The following is an 11,657-nucleotide window of genomic DNA, read 5'->3' on the forward strand; positions in this document are numbered from 1 at the left end:
AAATTTAGATCGATCAAAAATCATAGTGGATAATGTTTTCGCATATGATGTTGCACTTAACATTATTAAAGGAAATGAGGATCTTGAACCTCTATCTGTCGAAGAATGTCGACAAAGATGTGACAGGCCAAAATGGCAAGAAACAATTCAATCAGAATTAAATTCACTTGCTAAGCATGAGGTTTTTGGACCAGTAGTCCAAATGCCTAGTGCTGTTAAATCAATTGGCTATAAATGGGTCTTTATACAAAAAAGAAATGAGAGAAATGAGATTGTAAGATACAAGGCACGCCTTGTTGCACAAGGATTCTCTCAACGACCCGGTGTCGACTATGAAGAAACATATTCACCTGTTATGGATGCAATAACTTTTCGATATCTAATCGGCTTAGCTGTACATGAAAATCTTGAAATTCACCTAATGGATGTGGTTACAGCTTACCTTTACGGCTCACTTGATAATTAAATTTATATGAAAGTTTCGGAAGGACTTAAAATGCCTGAAGCATATAGTTCAAAATCTCGGGAAATGTATTCAATCAGATTACAAAAGTCATTATATGGCTTAAAACAATCAGGGCGCATGTGGTATAATCGCCTTAGTGAGTAATTGATAAAACAAGGTTATATAAACGATGCCATTTGTCCTTGTACATTTATTAAGAAAATATCAATGGGATGTGCTATACTTGCTGTTTATTTTGATGACATTAATCTCATTGGAACTCCAGAAGAGGTTCAAAACGCAATTGAATATCTAAAGAAAGAATTTGAGATGAAAGACCTTGGAAAGACAAAAATTTGTCTTGGACTACAAATAGAATATTCAGTAGACGGGGTCTTCATCCATCAATCTGCCTATACTGAGAAAAATCTTGGAACGATTTTACATGGACAAGCACATCCATTAAGTACTCCAATGGTTTTCCGATCACTTGAAGTGAGTAAGGATCCATTCCGACCTCAAGAAGAGAATGAGGAACCTCTTGGTCCAGAAGTACCTTATCTCAGTGCAATTGGGGCACTTATATATCTTGCTAATGCTACGAGACCCGACATAGCATTTTATGTTAATTTATTTGCAAGATATAGTTCTTCCCCTACACGAAGACATTGGAATGGAGTTAAACATATATTGCGATATCTAAGGGGAACTAGTGATATGGGTCTGTCTTATTCTAACAAAGATAGTGCAGATCTTGTTGGTCATGCAGATGCAGGTTATTTATCTGACCCACATAAAGCTCGATCACAAAAAGGCTATCTGTTCACATACGGCGGTACTGCTATATCATGGCGATCTACGAAACAGTCTATTGTCGATACTTCTTCAAATCATGCTGAGATAATAGCCATTCATGAAGCAAGTAGAGAATGTGTATGGTTAAGATCAATAATAAATTTTATCAAAGAAAGATGTGGTTTGAAGTGTGACGTCAAGATACCCACAATACTCTTTGAAGACAATGTTGCATGCATAGCTCAATTAAGAGAAGGCTTTATAAAAGGAGATAGAACGAAACACATTTCACTAAAATTGTTCTTCACACATGATCTCCAGAAGAATGGTGATATTGATGTGTGAAAAATTCGTTCAAGTGATAATCCAGCAGATTTATTTACCAAATCTTTACCAGCCTCAACTCTTGAGAAGATGATTAACAGAATTGGAATGCGAAAACTTTACCATCTGAATCGTGGTTTTTATCAGGGGGAGTAAAATACGCACTGTACTATTTTTTCCTTAGTCTAGGTTTTGTCCCACTGGGTTTTTCTAGAATGGTTTTTTATGAGGCAGCAAATAATGGGTATTATGTATATCTATATACTTTCTTTTACATAGATATCAAAGGGGGAGGGTTGTAAATAGTTGGAGTGCCACGTGGGCCCAACAAATGGAAGGTTGCATCACTATTGATTGTGTATGCATGCCATATGACACCTTCCCATTAGTGATATGTCATCACTTCGCCAATTAGAAGGCCAAGTGATGCATTAATGTATGGCTATAAATAGCCACAATATAAAACATATCTATACACCTTTTGAAAGATATTACTTCTCAAATTTCCCTTCTTTTAGTATATTAATTTTAGTAAGTTCTTTTATAACAGTTCTCACGTATTAAAGCCTCTAGAGTATTACAATTGCATCAAAAGAATTTTCAAGTGTCATATGACATTGTTTCTACAGTAGAACAAGATCATAAATAGTAGTAAGATGGTCTATAGAGATTACAAACAACTACTTCAAAAAACTCCATGAAGCCTCTAAAAAGAAGAGGATATATAACAAAGGTCTAGAGTAGTAACATACAATAAATTTTAGAAGAAAGGGGTGAGTTTCAAACCACACGGTACTCAGCAAACATACATGTAAAAGCAAGCTAAGGAAACATAATACAGGTACTCCTTATACATATCCGAACCTCCACAGCTAAAACCTTCCTAAAACTAATACAACTTAAAGACTCAAAGTTTACATAGTACATAGCTCAACAACAACACTTAAAAAATTACATATCCTCAACAAAAACAATTTCAAAAATAATATATATACTGAACAACCATACTTTAACAAATTACAAATTCTTAATAACAAGATGATCTATTCATTAATTACAAAATTCAAAAGAGAAGCACTGACAAGGTCAACAAAACAGAATATAAAGTTCACTAATGACAAATATGTGCAATGTCATGGAATGAAATGTCAACTATAGTGATGCATATATGACATAGTGATACACATTTGGTGTCTCTCAGTATAGGACCTACAGTGGGCATCTATTTCAGTGTGCAATACAACCCTCGATAATAGTAACAATGGTGGAGTGCGATACATCTCTCAAAATAGTATCCATCAAGGCGCGCAATACCTCCCTTGAAATGGTACATCCTCTTTAATATATTTTTCTTTCTTTATTCACATAACACTTGTAAAAACTATGTCTCCGAACAATAAATGACATGTTCACAAAAATAACAAGTAGATGACTATTTTCATTGTCACGACGGAGTCTAGACCCCAGACGTGGCCGGTGTTGTTGACCTCTTAGAGGTCGGAGACAAGCCTATATACGTCATCGTTACATCATCTAGGTTTATTTTAGCAAAAAATTTGAAACTTTTACTTACTTAAAGTATGCATAGACTTCATAGTAGGATACGTTATACTTGTATAATAATTATTTACATCACTTCCTAATCGTTCACAACAACCATCTAATACAAAGATACTCAACTTAATGAAAAAGTCATAGCTAATACAAAGAAACTCAACCAAGTTAGTTTCCTTGGTTGTTCTAGAGGTTAAGAGGTCTAGTTTTACGCGCAGCAATCTATGTGAACCTGGTCTAATCGTAGGCATTCTAGATACATTAAGCATTACTTAGCATATACATTTTTAGGGTTGTTGCATTCATAACCTTGCACAATTTATAAAGTCACAACAACACCAACAATGATTTACCAAGCCTTTCAAAAATTTCTCCATCATCAACACATAACACATAAACAATTAATCACACTGCCTTTTATTACCTTTTTTTTCATTATTAAAATTAATCAATATGGACAAGTAAACCCATCACCAAGTCCCATTACTCCCAAACATATACCGCAATGAATTACATGCATTCCATAAACTTAAATATGGTTTAGAAATCCACTTGTCTCAAGTAGTAAAACAATTACCTCGAGACTTGATTCTTTCTCTTTCTTAAGTGTCACGACCCGAGAGCACCCCCTAGACCTCACACAAGGTATTTTCCCTCTCGAAGGCCTTACACAATCCTCTTAGCATTAATTTATCACATAGGCATGAGAAGTAGTTCGGAGTTAAGACATTTTACAGTAATGTCAATAAGAAAACTCTTCTATAAAATACAAGAAGAACTAAGTCTCATCACAAGCCATCTTAGACACATCTTATTATTGTACACTCACTACCTTATATTAAAAATAAACATATGTCTAAAACAATGTCTTTAATAAAAGAAAACTATAAACATAGTCCATATCGTCTAACATATGAGGACATACCACTTCTAGAGAGTATTCTACCTACCAAGCTTCAATTCTAGAAATCCTCACTTGCCACCACCTACACTTGTAAACATAGAGTAAAATATGTAACTCGTACAATTAAGCAATAAGTATGAGGACCATGTAATCAATCATGTAAAAGAGAACATATTAGTTGAAACATGTTTTCATGCTAGTTTGATTATATCTCACAAATCAAGTATGAAAGTCATCATACAAGTCAATCATTAACATACAAGATAATACTTTAATAATCCATATTATATGACCATGTTCATTAATTAACTCATTCAAACATTTGGACCCTCTATCTAAGGTTATTCTTAAGTCCCACATAGGTAAGATATGAAGAGACCGCCCATATAAACTATTCATCCACACCTAGATTATTCTCAAGATTAACCTAAATAAGGATATTCCTTTCCTAGACAATGACACAAGTCTACAATAATTACTTGAGATACTAAAAGAGACTTTCATGCATTTAACAGACTTCAAATAATGGTCTTGGAACTCCTAGGGAACTCACTTTAGCATATGCAAAGACTACTCGTACCATGTGTAGACAACATCTTATTCCACTACCTTCACGTTATAGAACCTATCCAATACCTAGAATGCACATCCCACATGATGTGAATAGGCATGGAAGGTTTTTTACTTTCCAAAGGTAGAACTAAAGACACATCCCATGTAGGCACATTGTTAAGGGATATAAAGAGTTTCTTTGTACTCCAGTATCAGTCTCAAGTAGAGATACTACCACATGCATAGCCCCTCGGTGCTTTGCCTTGGTTATCATAAAGTAAGTTCATTCATATAATAGCAATTGAGAAGGTACCATCTCTAAGTCCTACAAAGTCATAATACCACTACCAAGAAGGGGCTAAGAAGGGCTAAATATCAAATTTCATTAGGATAGACCTTATGAGTTTTTTAGAGATGGTTTTATTCCACCTCTAACTCCATCATTCCACTCAAGAAGGGGGGAACCATTATGGTCTACCACTTTAAAAGTTCGTTATTAACCTTTTTTTCTATTTATGTTTCCATATTAGTTTTTTGTTGAAAGGTAACTAATTTATGTTTATTGATCCTAGACTTTCATTCATTCATTCATTCAATATAATTTAAGTACCAAGTAGGGGCAGTGAAGTCAACCAACAAAAGATAAAACATCATTCTATAAGGACTCTTCTTAGTCCTTCATCGTCATATATCAACAATAAAAGAAGGATGACTTTCATTCATATCATTATAGAAACCATACAAGATCATATATACATCACATGATTACCTTAAACTTATACATTCACATATAAAATATCATCCTTCACATTGTACACCCATATAAGTCATAACATAATGATACTACAATTCACAAAATAATGCTGACTAGGCGATGTGTAACACTCCAAGAATCCATAACATAGTCTACATACTCACATGATGAACCAAGTCTTAATGAAACTTATAAGGGTTAAACCTCATTTAACTAAATCAACACACCATAATTCCTAAACCCAATATTGTCCACCTTCTCTCTTTGAAGTCCAAGCTTCAAGATTCCCTAGGGCTTCAAAGACTCACGTTTTCACCATAAAGTATCAAGGAAATCTTAAGGTATGAAATCTTATTCACTCTTGGAATATCTTTCCCCAAGAGGCTCTTTAAGATTGGTTTCAAATGATGTCCAAAAGATGGGTTTTCTTCAAATTTCGTTGATGAACTTTCAAATTGATTTAATATTGACTTGCATTGCTTTATCTTGTTCAATTATGATTTTTTAATGGTATTGTTGTTGTATATATTAGTATTTGACCTCATTTACCCAAAAAATTCATAATTGAACCCTTTTCCCTAACCCTAGCTATGAATTAGACTTGTAGATGCGTAGGGTAAATGGAATTGATTATGTGAATATCAAATTCATTATATAATGATGATTATGATTATGGGATTATGTGGATAATTGTGATGAATTGATGTTAAGATCTTGAAGGAGGCTTAGGAAGCTATTTGGTACGATTTCTATGGTTAAGAGTTTTGTACTTCAAATATGTTGGTCTATTCTTAATGATAAAATTCAATTGGAGTATGATTATGGTAATATAGTAGGAAAATAATGATATGAGGATTATTATGCCATAATATGAGTATTATGTTTACTAGATCTTGATAGGGGTGTGATCATGAAAGTTTTAAGGTGATTCACTTGTGTGCCTTATTATGATGTGACAATGATGTAATGTGTAGTCGTTTATTGTTGTTAGGCCTTTGAGGAAGCACAAACGGCCAAGTTCCAACGTTCATAATTCATATTGGGGAATGGGGAATAATGGGAAAAGGGGACTGGCCGACTAAGGATGGGACAAGTCACAAAAGTGACAGGAGGCAGGCGTAGGGTCACTGCCCACTGACAAAAACATCAATAAAAAGTTGCAGGGGCAGGGTTCGCAAGGGGTTGGGGATAGGGGTAGGCTAATATAAAATATAAATTATAATATATAATATTATTTAATAAATAATAATTAAATGGCACGGAACAGGATAGAGTCATAACCGAGATAAACTGGTACCGGCACACGAGTATCAAATTGCAATTCCGTACCGTGTACCGATTCACGGTGTCCCATTCTGTCCTGTAGGCAACCAACCTAGGATGAATCATACCTGTAGCGGTACAACCCAGTATGGTGCCCAGTATTATACCTGTGTAAAATTATAAAAATATTAATGCAAATAAATGTATACCAATTTTTAAATGAATATGGACAAATGTATCCAATACAAATGTATACCTATGTAAATTTGAAAGATTTTAACGCAACTAAATGTATACTAATTTATTATTAATACGAACAAATGTATCCAATATAAATGTAAAACTAAAAAGTTATTATTGCAAACAAATGTATACCAATGTATATTTTGAAGATATTGATGCAAATAAATGTATATCAATATATTATGGATACGAACAAATGTATCCAATAAAAATATAAAATTAGAGAGATATTAATGCAAACAAATGTATACCAATTTATAAATAAGCATGGACAAATGTATTCAATATAAATGTATAGCTATGTAAAATTTGAAAGATATTAATGCAAATAAATATAAATGTATACCAATTTATTATGAATACGAACAAATATATCCAATACAAATCTATGTCAATCTATCAGATGAACATTGATTAATGAATACTATTGGAAACAAATGTAAACAAATTTTTTAAGTGAATATGAATTGAGATCGAAGGCCTAATAATTTGCATGTAATGAACTCAAAGAAATACCTATGAAATAAGAATAATCATAAACAAAATATTATTTGTTAATTTTAAGAAAAAGAAATAGTTTGTTAAGTGAATATGAATTGGGTTCAAAGGCAAAATAATTGGTAGGTAATGAACTCATAGTAATACTTTTTAGAAAGAATAATCATAATCAAAATATTATTTGTTAATTTTTAGAAAGAGACATAATTCTAAACAATAGTTTGCTAGTTTTAACTGGAAACTGTTGGAGATAGAATAAATATATTTATTTTCTTTTATTATTTTAAAAAATACAAAATAATTTGACAGAGAGGATTTTGAATAATCTTTTGCTAGTTTTAAGGTGAAATAGTTCGAAGTTAGAAGAGAGATGGAATAATATTCTTTTATGATTTTCAAAAATGCATAATAATTTGAAATGAGAGAAATTCTAAATAATCTTTTGCTAGTTTTAAGGAGTAATGGCTGAAAGTTAGAAGAGAGATTATATTAAAAACCTTTTATTATTATTTTTTTGAAAAAATGTTGATAAGTGAATTTTATGCAAACATGTGCCATATTTTTATTTGTGTATTAATTGCTAATTGATATTGGGCTATAGGTTTCCAATTATATGTAACACTTGTCATCTGTGTCAACAGCAACCCAAACTAACAGCCCAATTCCATAAACACAACGACCCGGCCCACGTCCTTTTCTCCCCAAAAATTGCAAGAACCTAGTACGCAACTCCCCACCCCTTTACATTTTCTTCTTCTTCAAGCAAGAACACGTGCCAAACCAGCAATCAAAGATGAAACCCAGTGATCATTCTGCAACGTCCGAAAAATCTGGAAAAAGTTATGTCATCCTCATTTTTACAGCAGCCATGTCCAATTGCCCGTTCCCTTTTTCCCCCTTTCGTGAAAGTCACAACTCCCCATTCCTTTTCATTGTTGCCTCGAAAAAGGCTCATGAATTCAAAAATCTACCCATTTTCACTACCTTAGAAATTCGTCCTAGATTCATCTATTTAAAGTGAGGGAAATAGTTTTACATTCTAAGAGAAAATAGAAATTTATTTCTTAATCGGCAAGATGAAAACCCAAGAGCTAGTTTATTGTACTGATTCTCTTCATGCTCGAGTCAATGTCACAGTTGTGTAAAATATTCACCGTTAAGCTCGTTGTCCAAGTGGATCCCCCAAAAATGTAACACCTCCTCCTTTATAATATTCTTCCCGTCTTTTGTATTTCGACATGTTCTTTCTAGCATATAAAAGTTTATGATGTTGATTATTTGAAACTGAGATCTTTGTTCGTCATTTTTTTAGTTTTAGTCCTATTTTTCCACTATTCTGAGTTGTTTCTGTTGAAATCAGTAGTTAGTATAACTAATCATTCAAAAGTTAGTTAGAAGGTCTTTTTAGTCTTTTTTAGATTGATAGTTATCTAGTTAGTTACTTCATTTACTGTACTGATGAATAAGTAAGTACATATTTTATGTTTCTTCCTCTTCTTCTAATTTCTATATAATCAATGATGAATCTCACTTGTAAAAAATATTTAGATTCAGATAAATACAACTCCCTCCGTTCTTCTTCATGTTCTAGTTTTATCTCTAAACGTTCATCAATTGTGTTGTGATCTTGAATTCTCACATTTTTGTTCATGGCATTAGAGCAGAGTTATTGGTTAGATTAGTTTGAGTTGATATCTCTACTAGTTGGTGAAATCTATAGCTTAAGATCTGCAGAAATGGTGGGAGTAAAGATAGATTAGAATGATCCCTTGTTCATTAGAACTTCAGACGATTTGAGTGTTGTGGTAATTCCAATTAAGTTGATTGGCAGAGTAGGTCATTGACCATTGTGTTGAAAGGGAATAGAAAGAATGAGTTTATGACTGGTGTGTGCACCAGAGCTTTGTACAAAGAAGAATTGCATGAGCAATAGGAAACATGCAATGTGATTGTGTTGTCTTGGTTGGTGAACACACTTAGTGAGGAGCTTCTTAGTTGTATTGTATATGCCACAAATGCTTTATCAGTTTGGAATGATCTCAAGGAAAGACATGAGAAGGAGAATTGAGTAAGGATCTATCAATTGCATAGAGTGATCACCACTCTATCAGAAAGTACACACATTGTATCTCATTACTTCATAAAAATGAAAACACTGTGGAATGAGTGTGATGCTATAATACCAAGTCTATGTGTTGTTTGTCCTCAATCGAAGGAATATACTGATCGCCTGAAGCAAATTAGGTTGATTCAATTTTTGTGGCATAAATGAGTCATATAAGCAGGCTCGCAGATAGATACTACTTTACTGCACTATCTCTAAATCAAGCTTATGCAATGATTATAGTGATGAGATCGAACACTCAAGTTATATGGATAATGTAGTAGAAAAGACAAGTTCAATGGTGATTACTACAAAGCACGAAAGTGTGAGTACTTTCATTCCCTTAGCCACACTAAGGACAATTGTTACAAGTTGATTGGCTATCCAAGTGACTTGGAATCAGAAATCAGGCTACGAAAATGGGAATTGGAACATGAGAAATAGTACATGCACAAGACAATTCAGTGTCTATGAAGGACAAAGTTCAGGAAGCACTATTGGAGCTGGAAGAGGATATTAGTCTGCAAACAACATCTCTAATGATTACTATGATCATTCTAACACAACATCAACTAGTGAGGTGTAAAACAATACTCTAGCAAAGGGACAAACATTCACTGAGAATGTGTACAAGAATATAATGGAGATGCTTAAAAAAGATGTGCAAGAGCCAAAACAAGTCAAATATGGAAGGTACTACTACTTGCTTAATAACAAACTCTCTTAATTAGGATTAAATAGTTTATTCAGGTGCAACTCATCACATCATAGTAAACAACCAACTACTGACTAAGAGACATGAACTAACAAATTCACACAAGAATTAAGTTCATCTTCCAACAGATTACAAGGTTACAATCAGTTATGTTGGTGAAACACCTATTTTGGAAAGTGAAGTGGCTAGAGAGGTATTACATGTGCAAGACTTCAAGTTCAGCTTGTTATCAGTGTCGAAAATCACAAAGGAACAAAATTGTTTTGTATCATTTATACAATTTTAAAGTTGAATATACACCAAACAAAAGGAGGAGATAAGGTTTTCTTAGAAGATAGTCCATGCAGAAACTACAATATAGGACACACATCTATGGCATAGAAGGTTTGGACACCCATGGCAGCAAATATTCAAATAATTATCTACAAGTAGTAAAGACGATGAAGCATCTAAAAACTTCCCTGTTTGCTCTTTAGCTAAGCAAACTAGACTTACTTTTCCTATTAGTACTACTAGAGCATCAATGTTGCTTGATGTTGTTCATATGGATCTATGGGGAACCTATAAGACCCCTACTCTAGATACAAAGCATTATTTCTTCACAATAGTATATGACTATATTAGATTTGTATGGGTTCAATTGTTGCAATTAAAATTTGAAGCCATTGTGGTTGGCAAAAAATATCCATGATTAAAACTCAATTTGATTCTCATGTCAAGATTATGAGGTCTGACAATGACACAGAGTTCTTCAATACACAATGTAGAGACTTGTTTCAATATCTGGTAATATTGCATCAAAGCAACTATCCTCACACACCACAACAAAATGGTGTGGTTGAGAGGAAGCACAGACACATCTTTACATTGCTAGAGCTATCAGATTTCAATCTCATTTGCCTATAAGATTTTGGGGTTATTGCATCAAGGTTGTAATGTTCTTATTGTATAGACTATTTTCCTTAGCCATTGCTAACAAGAGTCCTATGAATTACTTTATTCTAAACAACAAAGTTTGTCACATCTAAGAGTTATAAGTCGTCTTTGCTATGATACAACACGTCCCAAAGGGGATAAGTTCTCAGCAAGAGCTACTCGTGCTATTATCTTAGGGCACTCATACTACAAATGGGTTATATATTGTTGGACATTAATTCTACCAAGTTGTATGTGAAGAAACATGTGATCTTTCATGAAGAAAATATTCCATTTTCCAAGGTGATGCCTCAAACAGACTCCTCGGTTGTTGTGTATGGTTCACCTTTGGAGACAGTAGAAACTCTTGGTGTTGGGATGAGTTTTCCAATGAAGATGATGGGGAGCCTGAAGTTACCATCACATGTAATGAGGATGCTAAGGTAGTAGATGTTGAGGTTGAGAATTTTTCAGTAGATGAAATGCCTAAGCCTAATCCATCACTGGAAGCTTCTGAAAATCTTCCTGAGGTATGACATGTTGACCCTTCCATCAGAAGAACTTCAATAAGCATCAAAAAGACAATTTGGA

The sequence above is a fragment of the Solanum lycopersicum genome, chromosome 12, assembly GCF_036512215.1.
Source record: "Solanum lycopersicum chromosome 12, SLM_r2.1".
Lineage (NCBI taxonomy): Eukaryota > Viridiplantae > Streptophyta > Magnoliopsida > Solanales > Solanaceae > Solanum > Solanum lycopersicum.